A 15,236-nucleotide genomic window follows, 5' to 3' on the forward strand; every position below is an offset into this window, starting at 1 on the left:
CCCTTAAGCGTACCGTATACATCCGTCCCCTGATAAACGCCTAATCTGTACTACTTTAAGATATGAAAATGGACATGTTTTGTGAATGTTAATAGACGATTAGGGCGTGTTTATGTTTGTTAAGTGTTTCAGGTTTTTGGTGACAAATTGAAGTTAAATGGATCATTAAGAAGTCAAGCAAAGTCAAGAATCAAGTCAAGAAGTGTCAAGGCAAAAATCTGGAAAACTGCCATTTCTAGAGGGCAGTCTGGGACGGCCAGGAGGCAGTCTGGGACGGCCAGAGCTGCACTAAAAATCCGAAAATTAGGGATTTAATTACTTTTCAGTTTATAATACCTTCATACACGACTTGGGAAGTTAACACTTCATTTTTTCTCATCCCTGGGCAGTTTCCTAACACACACAACACCCCAATTTCATCATCAATTCATATTTTCATGAAGATCAAAGCCTTAATTGAAGAATCAATGATGAAGATTATAGGCTAGGTTTTCTTTGATCATTCTCATGTGAACAATTATGTAAGACTTTTATGTTCAACCTTTCTCATAATCATGTTGGATTAGATGTTTAATTCTTAATTGTGTTTTGCATCTAATGTTGTTTGGATTTGAATGAATGATTACATGTTTATGACTTTGAATGAATTTCATCCATTTTTTGGTTCCAAATTATTGTTAATCATGGATTATTGAAAGAATCTCTCATGAACTTGTAATTCTATTTTAATGAATTGAAAATCTAGTTGTGTCAATTCCTCGGTTTTTCATTATCGTGAATCATTACAACCGATTACTTTAGTTCTTAAATTCATTCATTCCAAACATTATAACGAATCATGTCTATGTGATTTCCAACGAATATAAGTTAGGTTACATATAAGAAAACATAATTTGAAGCATGAGAATGATCCCTTTTATTTAATTAAAGTAATTGTTAAGTTTATGATCAATTGTAGTTTTAATCAAATCAATCAATCAATCGGTTTTAAGTTTCATGTCTACTTTAATTAATTCTTATAACGTGTTTAACACTTTCCCTTGATTCCCTGTGGATACGATACTCTACTTGCCCTAGCTAATTAGTGGTATTTAGTTTTATTTTTGATCGGTTCAACGACATTGATCAAATTTTGGCGCCGTTGCCGGGGAATCGGTGTGCAAAGTGTTAAAGTTTGCTTTCAATTGTTAACATTTTCAGAAAATATAAAAAGAATTAGTTTAGTTTTGTTCGTAGTTGTTTAATTTCTTTGCATTTTTGTATTTCCGAATTACGCTAGGTGTGTTATTTGTGTAGGTTACAGGTTGTTTATGCATACGAGGTATTCAAAGAAGAAATCACCGTTGTTGTTTGATCCGGAAATTGAGAAAACAGCTAGGAGAAACCGAGTACTTCATCGTGCAAACATGAGTAATCCTGGAAATATGCCACCAATTATTCAACCAACCGGAACCCAACAAGAACCTAACCTTGAACAAAATGCCCAACCCCAAAACCAACCTCAACAACAACATCCACCCCGCTCCGTGAGAAGTGGATTCACAACTCCTCATCGAACTGGAACACCAACCTTTGTTGGAGAAGGATCACGGTATACGGAGTCGGTGTATGAAAGAGTTGATAATTGGAATGATGGGAGATTTGATAATTATGATGGATATGATTGGAATGATGGAGATGATTATGGGCAACCACAAAACGTTCAATACCCTCAATTTAACCAACCTCAATACATCAACCCAAGAATTCCTCAAGGACAACCACCACGTCACTATCGTCGTGGAGTTCCACCCATTAACCAACCACACAACCGTGTCAATCCTAATATGAACTATCAACCTCCACCACAAGGAGTTGATAGTCATTTTCGACCCGCCATAGCCGTTAATGCTTCGCCTATAGTACCACCGGTGTTGAGGGGTAGAGCTTTTGAAGTTAGACCTCAATGTTTAAGTATTCTACCGAGTTTTTATGGTAAAGCAACGGAGGAGCCTTATTTGCACTTGTCGGAGTTTGAGGCTATTTGTGGTACCATTGGAGGTCAAGGATTTTCTCCGGATGAAGTTAAACTAGTTTTATTTCAGTTCACTTTGAAGGATAAAGCAAAGCAATGGTTTTTATCATTGCCATCGGGTAGTATCTTTACATGGGCTGAAATGCAACAACAATTCTTGGATGAGTATTATACAATGCAAAAGACTAGTGATGCAAGAACTTCCATTAGAACCTTTCAACAACAATCGGGTGAAACATTTCATGAGTCATTTAAGAGGTTTAATGAGTTGTTGAGAACTTGTCCACACCATGGGATTGCTAAATGGGAGTTGATCACGGCTTTCTATGATGGTTTGTTACCGGAAGAGAAAAGAGATGTGAATTCTATTAGCAATGGTACTTTCTTGACAAATCCCGAAGATGTTGACTGGGAATTCTTGGAGAAGATGAGTGTAAATTCAAAGAGACAAGCTCAATCAAATAGGAGGACGAGGCATCCAATTGCTTCACTATCATCAACAAGTGATCAAGCAACAAAAGATCGAATTGAGGCATTGGAGCGAAAGTTTGCCAAGTTGGGGAAAGCTGAAAATAGGGGTGTTGCTCAAGTTTCTCAAGAATACCCAATTTGTGAGAGTTGTGATGAGCTTGGGCATACGGCTTTGCAATGTCCATTACTCCCGGAAGAAGTTGAAGAGGTGAATCAAGTGTTTGGAGAAAAGAGGCCATTTGACATGAACTCCAATATTTATCATCCCGGAATGAGAAACCATCCAAATCTTAGGTATGGGAATTCATCAAACCAACTCAACCCGAACTTTCAAGGAAACAACCAAACCAGTGGAGCACCATCTCAACCGTTCCAAAACCGAAATTACAACCAAGGAAATTATCAAGGTGGCCAAAATCAAGGGTTCAATAGAGGCTACCCAAGGAACTATCAACAAGGTAATAACCAAGGTGGGAATTCGGGAGGTAATGAGGTATCAACCGGGGAGATTATGGAGTACTTGAAGGAAATGGATCGAAAGAATGAGATTCGGGACAAAACGGTTGAAAGTTTGCAAAAGCAAGTTGGTCAATTGGCGGAAGATGTGGCTGTGTTGAGAAAGGATCCGGGGAAGCTACCAAGTGACACAAAGATCAATCCACAACACCAAAGTAGCGGCTCAAAGAATATCAAGAATGTGGAGATAAATAATGTAAGTACTCTTCGTAGTGGTAGGATTTATGATAATAAAGTTGAACCTCCATCATCACTGGTAGATGGTGTGGTGGAGGATGTTGATGATGACCAAGATAGTGAGCATGAACCGGAATTTGTTTTGCCTAAACCAAGTAAAAAAGTGTCTTTTAAAGAGGTAAAAAACAATAGGTCTAGTGAAAAATTTTCTGAAAAACAAGGTAAGGATATGGAGGGTAATACCATTCCTTTTCCTTTGGCTCTGATTGATCCAAAACTTAGGCCTATACTTAAGAAAAGAGGTCCCCATGAGGAAGAAATGTGGGAAATTTTTAAACAAGTGAAAATCAATATACCTCTAATTGACATTATTAAACAAGTTCCGGCTTATGCTAAATACCTCAAGGACTTGTGTACCCAAAAACGACATCATAAGCTTCCAAAGAAAATTGTTTTAAATGAGGAAGTTAGTGCCGTTGTGATGGGCATACTCCCACCCAAACTCCAAGATCCAGGAGCACCTTTGATTACAATTCAAGTTGGTGATTTTAAAATGAAAAGGTCACTTTTGGATATTGGGGCGGGTGTGAGTATCCTACCGGGTATTTTGTATGACCAATATGACTTTGGACCATTGGAAAAAGTCGACACCACCTTGGTGATGGCTGATTTGTCACTCAAACTCCCTAGGGGAATTATCCAAGATGTCATAGTTAAAGTGGAGGATTTTTACTACCCCGTAGACTTTTTGGTACTCGATTTTGCACCAAGCGGTAATGTTAGGCAACCCACCGTTATCTTGGGTAGACCCTTTTTGGCCACCGCTAATGCATTAATTGATTGTAGAAGGGGTACGGTTGAAATGACCTTTGGCAACCGTAAGATTAGATTGAATGTTTTTGCTAGTGTTCCTAACCCCATAGTTAGTGACGAATGCTTTATGGCGGACATCATTGATGAGTGTATTTCTCATGAAAATGAGGAGGACACACGGGAGTCTTGTGCTTTAGTTGACAGGTTAATTGCGGAGCATAGTGAAACATTGAAGAAGGAAGAGAAGGATTGGGAGATCATGGCAATTCAAGAAGGTAGACCACCATGGACTCATTTGGTGGAAAGTCTACCGGATCATATTGATACTCATCTCAAGCCTTCCATTGAAAGTCCACCACAAGTTGAGTTGAAAGAGCTCCCATCTCATTTGAAGTATGCATTTTTGGGAGAAGAACAAACTTTACCGGTGATTATTGCATCAAATTTGGAAGAAGTGCAAGAAAAGGCATTGCTAAAAGTGCTCAAGGAAAACAAGGCGGCCATTGGGTGGACAATTGCCGACTTGAAAGGCATTAGTCCATCAATTGTGATGCATAAGATAATCACCGATTCTGAAGCAAAACCTTCACGTGATGCTCAAAGAAGGTTGAATCCTCATATGCGTGAAGTTGTGAAGAAGGAGGTGCTAAAATGGTTGGATGCTGGAATTGTTTACCCAATTTCGGATAGTACATGGGTGAGTCCAACACAAACGGTACCTAAGAAAGCCGGAATTCAAGTGGTGAAAGGAGATAGTGGTGAGCAAATTGCTACCCGACCCATCACCGGGTGGAGGGTGTGCATTGATTACAGGAAATTGAACACCGCTACTTCAAAAGATCATTTCCCATTACCATTCATTGATCAAATCATCGAAAAACTTGCAGGTCAGAAGTTTTATTGTTTTCTAGATGGTTATTCAGGTTATAATCAAATTGCTATCCATCCCGATGACCAACACAAGACCACATTCACATGCCCCTATGGGACTTTTGCCTTTAGGCGCATGCCATTCGGGTTGTGTAATGCTCCAGCCACCTTTCAAAGGTGTATGATGAGTATCTTTTCAGATATGGTCGGTAATTCACTAGAAATCTTCATGGATGATTTTTCAATTTTTGGCCAAACCTTTGAAAATTGTCTTGATGAGCTTACAAAAGTGTTGAAAAGATGTGTTGAGACAAATTTGGTTTTAAGTTGGGAAAAGAGCCACTTCATGGTTCAAGAGGGGACGGTTTTGGGTCATGTAATTTCAAATAAAGGCATGGAAGTTGACCGGGCCAAAATCAAAGTGATTGCTACTTTACCCCCTCCAACCAATGTTAAGGGTGTCCGTTCTTTTCTTGGACATGCCGGGTTCTATAGAAGGTTCATCAAAGGATTTAGTGTCATAACAAAACCCTTGTGTAATTTGTTACTAAAAGATGTACCTTTTGTTTTTGATGAAGAGTGTTTAAAAGCTTTCGAAACTTTGAAAGATAAATTGGTTGAAGCCCCCATTTTGCAATCACCTAATTGGTCTATGCCTTTTGAAATTATGTGTGATGCAAGTGACTTTGCAATTGGGGCTGTTTTGGGGCAACGGGTAGACAAGAAACCTGTTGTGATTTATTATGCAAGCAAAACTTTATCGGATGCCCAATTGAATTATACGACCACCGAAAAAGAATTGCTTGCTGTTGTTTATGCACTTGACAAGTTTCGTTCTTACATTTGTGGTAGCAAGGTCATTGTGTACACAGATCATAGCGCGGTGAAGCATTTGATGGAGAAGAAAGATGCTAAACCAAGGTTAATTAGATGGGTGCTGCTATTACAAGAGTTCGACTTGGAGATTCGAGACAAGAAAGGGAGTGAGAACGTGGTAGCGGACCACTTGTCAAGGATTCAATCAATGGATGATGGATCAACCAAGGAGATCAATGAAACGTTTCCAGATGAACATTTACTAACCGTTTCTATTGTTCCTTGGTATGCAAATTTTGTGAATTTCTTGTCTGCAGGTAAGATACCGGAACATTGGCCTAAGAGAAAGAAACAACAATTCTTGGCACAAGCAAAGCAATACATTTGGGATGAGCCGGATTTGTTCAAAGTTGGCCCGGATCAATTGGTGAGAAGATGCGTTCCGGAAGAAGAAATTCAAGAGGTTTTGACTCATGCACACTCATTTGCATGTGGAGGTCACTTCAGCGGCCAAAAGACAGGTTATAAGGTTCTTATGTGTGGTTTGTTTTGGCCTAGTATCTTTAAAGATGCCGCTGAATTTGTCAAGAAATGTGTTAGGTGTCAACAATTAGGTAGTATTACCAAAAGAAACGAAATGCCCATGCAACCAATTTTAGTTGTTAATATTTTTGATGTTTGGGGCATTGATTTTATGGGTCCCTTCCCTAATTCCTTTGGTAATTACTACATTTTAGTGGCCGTAGATTATGTTTCAAAATGGGTAGAAGCCATTGCCACTAAAACCAATGACCATACCGTTGTTTGCAAGTTTGTTCAAAGTAACATTTTCTCAAGATTTGGAATTCCTCGTGTGATCATAAGTGATGGGGGATCTCATTTTAAAAATTTTCAGTTTGGCAAACTTCTCAAACGGTATGGCGTAAACCACCGAATTGCTACTCCTTACCACCCACAAACGAGTGGTCAAGTTGAGGTTTCCAATAGGCAAATTAAAGAAATTTTGCAAAAGACGGTCAGGCCCGATAGAAAGGATTGGTCAATAAAATTGAATGATGCTTTATGGGCTTATCGAACCGCTTTTAAAACACCTATTGGCACTACACCATATCGGTTGGTTTATGGGAAGGGTTGTCATCTTCCAATTGAACTTGCACATAGGGCTTTGTGGGCCGTTAAGGCCGTTAACATGGATTTTGAGAGTGCAGGTAAGGAAAGAAAGTTGCAATTGTGTGAATTGGAAGAATTGAGGAATGAAGCATATGAATGCGCATCAACATACAAAGACAAAATGAAAGCGGTTCATGATGCCAAGTTGAAGAAAAGGGTGTTCGAAGTTGGCCAAAAGGTTTGGCTTTACAATTCAAGACTTAAATTCTTTCCGGGAAAACTCAAGAGCAAATGGATGGGTCCGTATGTGATTACAAGAGTTGGAAAGTTTGGTGAGATTGAAATTGAAGATTCAAAAGATGGAATGAAGCAAATGGTCAACGGACACCGCTTGAAGCCGTATTTGGATGCAACGGACATCAATGGAGCGACAAAGGAAATGGTGAACTTTATCTCAAGTCCACCATCTTATGATGTTGTTTAAATCGTTTGAGGTAATGTCGGGCTGAGGACAATAAACTTAGCGCTAAACGTGAGGCAACCCGTTGTTTGTTTGTTGTTTTTTCGCTTCAATTTCGGTATGTTTTCACTTTCGTTTAATTTTATTTAGTTGTTTTAATGTTTTGTCGCATAGTTACACAAGTTGGATAATTTTCGGTATCTATGTCTTTGGAATAAGTTGGGGGATGAATGAGTCGGGAGAGAAACAGAACGGTTTGCAATTTTTCGAGCTAATTAATTTCTCTCTAATTTATGTGTATGTTAGGGACAACGTACGATTAAGTTGGGGAAAGAAATTCATTTTTATGTAATTGCAATTCGTTTTAAATCGAGTTCAATTGTTTTATAAAGTTTAAATATGGACTTAAAAGTTTTAATGAAAAAGTTTTAAAAGAATTTGTGTATGTGGCTGTACTTAAAAAAAAAAAAAAAAAAAAAAAAAAAAAAGTCCCAGACGGTCAACAGAAGTCCCAGACGGCCCCCTGGAATGTTCTGAAATGTATTACGGCACCCAGACGGGTGATTTTTCTGCTTTACGGCCATCAAACGGCCAAAGTCCAGAACCCAGACCACCGTCTGGGACGGTGGTTCTGGCAGGCGAGACGGCTAAGGAAGAAACAAAGGCGTCTGAAACGGCTAGCTAGCGTCTGAGACGGTTCCCCAGAAAACTCTGAAACACTGCACGAGCACTAGACGCCTGCATGTTCTGTTTTACGGCCATTGGACGGCAAAAATCAAAAAGCCAAGCCACCGTCTGGGACGGTGGCTGGTGCGTGTGAGACGGTGGTCCAACAAAGGTGACTGTGTGCAGAGCAGTGAGCCAATAAGGAAGAAGATGAACAGGGGTGGTCGCTACGTGTTTGGGTCGGATCATCAAGAAACTGGATCGGGTCGTTTGGGAAGGTTGACTGGTCAACTGACCTAGTTTCTTTAGGTTAAGTTAGATTATTATTAGTTAATTAATAAAACAATTGAAAATTATTATTATTTTTAATTATAGACACACACACAAACCGATTATCTCTCTCTCTCTGCCGATCATCTCTCTTTCCCTCTCTTTTTCTTTTCTTCCCCATTTGATTTTCTATAAACCCTAGAATTTCAAATCACCATATCTCTCTCAATTCCTAACCAAATCAAACAATTCTTGAGTCTAAATTGTATAACTTTTCGAGGGCTACAAAATCTCTATCTCTATTTTTTCAATTTCAGCCTCTATTTTTCGGTTCAAGTGAGTTTAAAAAACGAATTTTAGAGATTTTTCTTGTTCTTGCATTTAATTATTAATCTCTATTAAAGTTTAATACTTTTTAGTTAATGTTGTTGATAGGATGAAGAAAAAAGCAGGAGCATTGATGAAAACTCTAGCCAAATCAACCGAGCCCACTTCTTCGAATCAACCTCAACAAAAAAGGAGGAGAAAGATGATTAATTATGATGAAGAAGATGATACAACTCAAGAACAAGCAATGGAAGTTCAACAACAAGAAGAAAAGCCCGAATGGCCGTGTAGTAAGCCCCTATCTTCTTTACCTTATAAATGGCAATGTGTATTGTTTAGAGATAAAATGGGTACGGCCGAAAATATGAAAAAACAACTGTTGGGTGAAAGAAAAGTTTTGTTGAAAGATTTTAAAGGTTTTGGGTTCATTGAAGCTTTTGAAAATAGTGGTTGGAAAAATGTCTTAGTATGGAATAATAATGATGACCCCGAAGTGAATTTAGAAGGTATTATGGAATGGTTGGGTACATTGAAAAGGATTGATGGTAAGAAACCTCCTGAGACCACCAAGTTAGTCGGTAAGGTGGATGGTAAAGATGTCACAATGTCTTTTGAAACTTTGGATAAAATAGTGAAGTTTGATTTAGGTCCTAAGTCGAAAAAGTCATTCGATTTTGTGTCTGATGATGTATTAAATGGGGTAGACCCGGATATGAACTTGGTAGAGATGATAGCCGAGTTGTTCACATATCCTCGAGATGCTTTGAATGTAAACAAGAATTTGAGCCGTTCTAGGTTGAAACCGTTACCCCGTTTGATCATGAGCATTATTAGTTGGAATATTTGTCCAAGAAGTAGTGACAAGGGTTCAATAAGGTTACAAGAAGTTGTAGTGTTGTATGCTTTGGTAACGGGAAAGTTGAATTTGTCACTTAGACACATTATTATGACAAACATTTGGGAGGGTCGCAATAAGAAGGTTAAATTGATCATTCCTTATCCAAGGCTCATTACTCGCCTAATCTTTGGTCATAAAGCCGCTACAATTGATTCACCCACAATTCCAGTTAATCAAGTTGTTGTTTCCATGAAGAAATTGTTGAATGGAACTGAGTGGGTTTTGGAGGATAGGCCTCAATGTAGGATTTTAAAGGATTTGAAATCAATGGGGCGTTTGATAGCTCCTAAGGATGGATTAACCTTGGAGGAGGTTGAGGCACAATTGGAGCTTGTGGGGGCTATGGATGTTGATGAGCATGGTGAGCCGAGTGGTGATAATGTGGGGAATGAGGAAGAACTACCAAGGATATGTTCTGGTGTGTTAGATGCAAGAAGAGGAGGAAATAGGCCGAATGTTGGGATTAAGCGGCCTAATGATTATCATCGATGGACTTCTTTTGAGAAGAGTATGTGGGATTTGGCTGCTCAACAAGCTGAAGAAGCAAGAATTAGGCGACAAGAGCAGAGAGATTATGAGCGAGCAATGGCATATGCTCATGAGTTGGAGATTAGGAGAAGATTCCAGTATATGGAAGCCGTTCGTCATCACGAGGATTACACTGCGGGACTTCCTTTCATCGAGACTCCTCCAGTTTATAACTTTCAGACCATAGGAGATTATGAGGAGGAGAAACATCCTGCTTATCCTCAGAGCCACGATTCTGAGTGGTTACCACAGCAGTCTTATGTAAGACGGATGGAGACTGGTCCGAGTGATCCCCTAGCATCATCTTCTGCAGCTTCTTCTTCTTCTACTGCTGCTCATGATTCATTTGATGGTCAGTCTTTGTATCGGAGCTTGATGAAGTCGATCTTTGGACCACCTCAAGGTCCACACCAGTGATTGGTACCTTCTATCCATTTTTCTATTTCTCTTGTGTGACTATGTGCTTTTCTAGGTTTGTTTTGATGTTTTTGCATTTTCAATTCGTAGGTAGATTTAATTTCTAGTTAATTTCATTTGTGTTTCTAGTTTAGATGTTGATTTACTTTCTTGTAATATTGAATTGAATCAAAGAGACAAAATGTTCGAGTTATATTAGTTATATATGTTTGTAAAATGAGGTTTTCTTGTGATCGGATGAGTACATGTAAGTGGGGCTAGGTAGTGTAGGCTAGATTGCATGACATGATTGATTTATAAGCCGCTTGATAGAGTTACTAGCAAGTAAAAACATAGAAATGTGCAAATAAGGGTAAGATGCCAATTGTGAGTCGCAATGCATGTATCACATTTATTTATCCGTTATATCCTTCAATTTCATGAGAAAAACGCCTCGTCGATGATTGATTTAGATTGTTAGCGTAGCATTGCTCTTGTGATTATCATATTGTGTGAACCATTATTGTACATTAGGTTAGAACTAGTACACTTACCGTGTTAAGACCTCTAGCTTGAATTATGTGCTTAAAATTATAAAACGATCATACAAATTATTCAATATTTCACCTCACTTCGTCATGAAATCCGTTAATAGTTCAAAGTTGTGTTGTTTATGATGATGAATCGAAAGAAAGAACAAATCAAAGTTAAATCGAAAAATCCGGTTGAAAAGTCAAAGTATATGGTCATAATGAAATCCTATTCAATTATCCATGTAAGTTGATTCAAAAGAACCAAAAGTGAATTGTTCAAAAATCATTCTAGTAAATCACCAATTGAGAATCATTACCATGTTTCATTCCATATTTCCATCAATCTTGTATGAACACCGAAGTAATAGTTTGAGTTATGAGGTCTTGATTCGATTTGTGTACTAGCCTATGACTTTTAGTGTGCAATAATGAGTTGAGAGTTTCATATACATATATTGGCACATCTTTTGCTAATTCACTCAAATATGAACCGAGGGGAGTGTACATTGTGAGAGTGTGATGCATGTATTGTGGCGAATTTGAGGTTTATTAGGTTTAATTGCACATTTATATATTTCTAGTTGCTAGTCGTAAATCTTTTGATAGTTATAAGTCTTGTGAGTTGGTTGTATTATGTAGTTTGGTTTGCATTACTTAGTTTCACCCAAGTGTATTTTGAAGGTTGCTTGAAGATTGAGTTTTACAAGTATATATAATCGATATAATTCTTATATGGTGTTTCTTTGGTGATAGGATATATTATGGGGTTGTAAATTGACTTGTCACATGATGAATGTCTTTTTCGGGATGAAAAAGAATTAAGTTGGGGAATGTGATAAACGCCTAATCTGTACTACTTTAAGATATGAAAATGGACATGTTTTGTGAATGTTAATAGACGATTAGGGCGTGTTTATGTTTGTTAAGTGTTTCAGGTTTTTGGTGACAAATTGAAGTTAAATGGATCATTAAGAAGTCAAGCAAAGTCAAGAATCAAGTCAAGAAGTGTCAAGGCAAAAATCTGGAAAACTGCCATTTCTAGAGGGCAGTCTGGGACGGCCAGGAGGCAGTCTGGGACGGCCAGAGCTGCACTAAAAATCCGAAAATTAGGGATTTAATTACTTTTCAGTTTATAATACCTTCATACACGACTTGGGAAGTTAACACTTCATTTTTTCTCATCCCTGGGCAGTTTCCTAACACACACAACACCCCAATTTCATCATCAATTCATATTTTCATGAAGATCAAAGCCTTAATTGAAGAATCAATGATGAAGATTATAGGCTAGGTTTTCTTTGATCATTCTCATGTGAACAATTATGTAAGACTTTTATGTTCAACCTTTCTCATAATCATGTTGGATTAGATGTTTAATTCTTAATTGTGTTTTGCATCTAATGTTGTTTGGATTTGAATGAATGATTACATGTTTATGACTTTGAATGAATTTCATCCATTTTTTGGTTCCAAATTATTGTTAATCATGGATTATTGAAAGAATCTCTCATGAACTTGTAATTCTATTTTAATGAATTGAAAATCTAGTTGTGTCAATTCCTCGGTTTTTCATTATCGTGAATCATTACAACCGATTACTTTAGTTCTTAAATTCATTCATTCCAAACATTATAACGAATCATGTCTATGTGATTTCCAACGAATATAAGTTAGGTTACATATAAGAAAACATAATTTGAAGCATGAGAATGATCCCTTTTATTTAATTAAAGTAATTGTTAAGTTTATGATCAATTGTAGTTTTAATCAAATCAATCAATCAATCGGTTTTAAGTTTCATGTCTACTTTAATTAATTCTTATAACGTGTTTAACACTTTCCCTTGATTCCCTGTGGATACGATACTCTACTTGCCCTAGCTAATTAGTGGTATTTAGTTTTATTTTTGATCGGTTCAACGACATTGATCATCCCCCCACTGTAGGCTTTAGCATTTTAGGGTTTAACATTTAGGTTTTTAGAATGCAACTTTTCTAAAATGTATGCATAAAATCAGAAATGATTTTGCATAGATTTTTAACATTATCCATGTGAAATCAATTTTGATTTTACACATATAGTCTTAAAAAGACAATTATACCTTAAAACGTACAAACCTGAACAAAATCATATATGATTTTGTATAGCTTTTTCACACTCCAATCTTAAAATCAATTTTGATTCTGAATGGTTTTCTTTGTATGGAACTCATTTGGTTTTGTCTCAATGTGCTATACAAAATCATAATCATATATAATTTTGTATAGGTTTTCCCCAATGAATGCGTAAAATCATTTTTGATTTTGAATAGTTGATTTTGTATATGTTTTTCACAATTTATGCGTAAAATCATTTTTGATTTTAGGCATACGAACACAGGTAACTAAAACCTCAATACAAAATCAAATTTGATTGTAGAAACAAAGTTATAAAACACAAATCTATAGAATCTATATACAAAATCAAATATGATTTTACACATACAGTTACAAAAACAGAAATCAATAAAATGTCAATACATAATCAAATATGATTCTGAACATAAAGTAAACAATAACAAATAACTTACATAATCATATTTGATTCAATACATGATATCACACAAACATATACACTTATACTGTACATAAAGTAATTTTAAAGGTATTATCAAACTTTGGTTTAGACATTTCATCAAACACCTTGTATGCAATATTCAATCAAATGTGATTTGATACTAAATCATATATAAGAAACTTTGGTTTAAACATTTTATCAAACACTTTGTAGGCAATATTATACCAAACAACAAAGTCAATTAAATAACCAATAAAATTTAACAAATTCAAATGTTAGAATAGATCTAATCACATGTAATCTAATTACATTTGAATATTTTAAATTTACATAACAAAAAACCATATATTCGTATTCAATAGATCCTCCATTGTTATTAACATCTTCAAGATCAATTGATGATTAATGATAAAGATGATGACGATGACGGAGACAACGATGGCTGTACCATTTTGATTAGAACGTGATGGCGATCTGAACACGGTGGTGGTGGTGGTGGTGGTTATGGTGCTGCTACTGGAGGCGAGAGAGAGAAAGAGAAAGAGAGAAAAATCTGTGTGTGTTTTTGTGTGTATGTGTGTTTGGATTTGAAAGAAATAATAGGGGAATGAGATAATGTGTCAAATTACAATATTACCCCTCTGCGTGTTTTTTTCTTTTTCAACATGAATCATTGATCACTTTTGATCCAAGGGCTGAGATGCAGCCCTTGAGTTTCACTAAAATATAGTGTTCCACCTGATCACAACTCTTAAATATCATTATGTATAAAAATAAATAAAGATGAATCAGTACAAGTTAAATACCCCTACAAATCATATATCTAAAGTATACAAATCCGATGTCAAATAATGATATTCTGAATCAAAGTTAATTGACCAAATCGCCAGTTTATTCTTACTTTTTGTATTTTTATCTTTATTACTGTTGATTTGTAAACATTATCTTTCATTACTTTTACGTTTTAAACCTGATATTTGTTTGCCAAAATGTAGAGGCGTAAAGTTACAAGGAAATAATAATGTGTAAAGTCCGAGGTTAGTGACCTAGTGATTTTTCTCTTTTAAGTATGAGTTATTAGTTGTTGCTCATGATCATGATCATGATCATCCCTTCCACTTCTTGTTCACGAATAATAATGTGTAAAGGTGGCTGGAGTCAATTCAGCTTGTCAATCTTCAATCTTTTTTATTAATTCCTTGTGAAAATTATTATTATCAATATCATTATTATATTAATTCCTAATCTATAATCTGACTATTTAACCTTATCTCGATTGATTAAAGTTGCTTTCCACATCAACTTAGCAGTTGGGATATTTATAAATCTAAAAAAATTCGAATGAAATATAATATATAATATAATATATAATATGAAGTTGGTTGTTGTAAAACAAGTACTCGTATTAAAGTAAAACAAATATAGACAAAATCTTAACTTTTAGATTATGATATAATTAATAAACGGAGATTCACAAGCATAATTATGTATATTGATGCACGATAATTTTCAGTGAATAGATTCTAATTGTTTTATTTGTTTTACTTTAATACTTGTTTTATTTTATCTATAATCTTCTATATAATATAATATATATATATATATATATATATATATAATCATTTCGCTAGCAACAAAGTGTTTAACTAAACATTCGTGCACTAAAGTTTGTCAAGATGGCTTGCTGTCAACATTCTACATAAATAAATAATAATCAATGACAATGATCAAATCAAAATCTATGGTCTCCTCGTTGGAATACAGTCAGATTCATTAAGTATAAATTCAAAATCCTTTCTATTGTTAGTATAATCA

The sequence above is a fragment of the Erigeron canadensis genome, chromosome 8, assembly GCF_010389155.1.
Source record: "Erigeron canadensis isolate Cc75 chromosome 8, C_canadensis_v1, whole genome shotgun sequence".
NCBI classification, from domain to species: Eukaryota; Viridiplantae; Streptophyta; class Magnoliopsida; order Asterales; family Asteraceae; genus Erigeron; species Erigeron canadensis.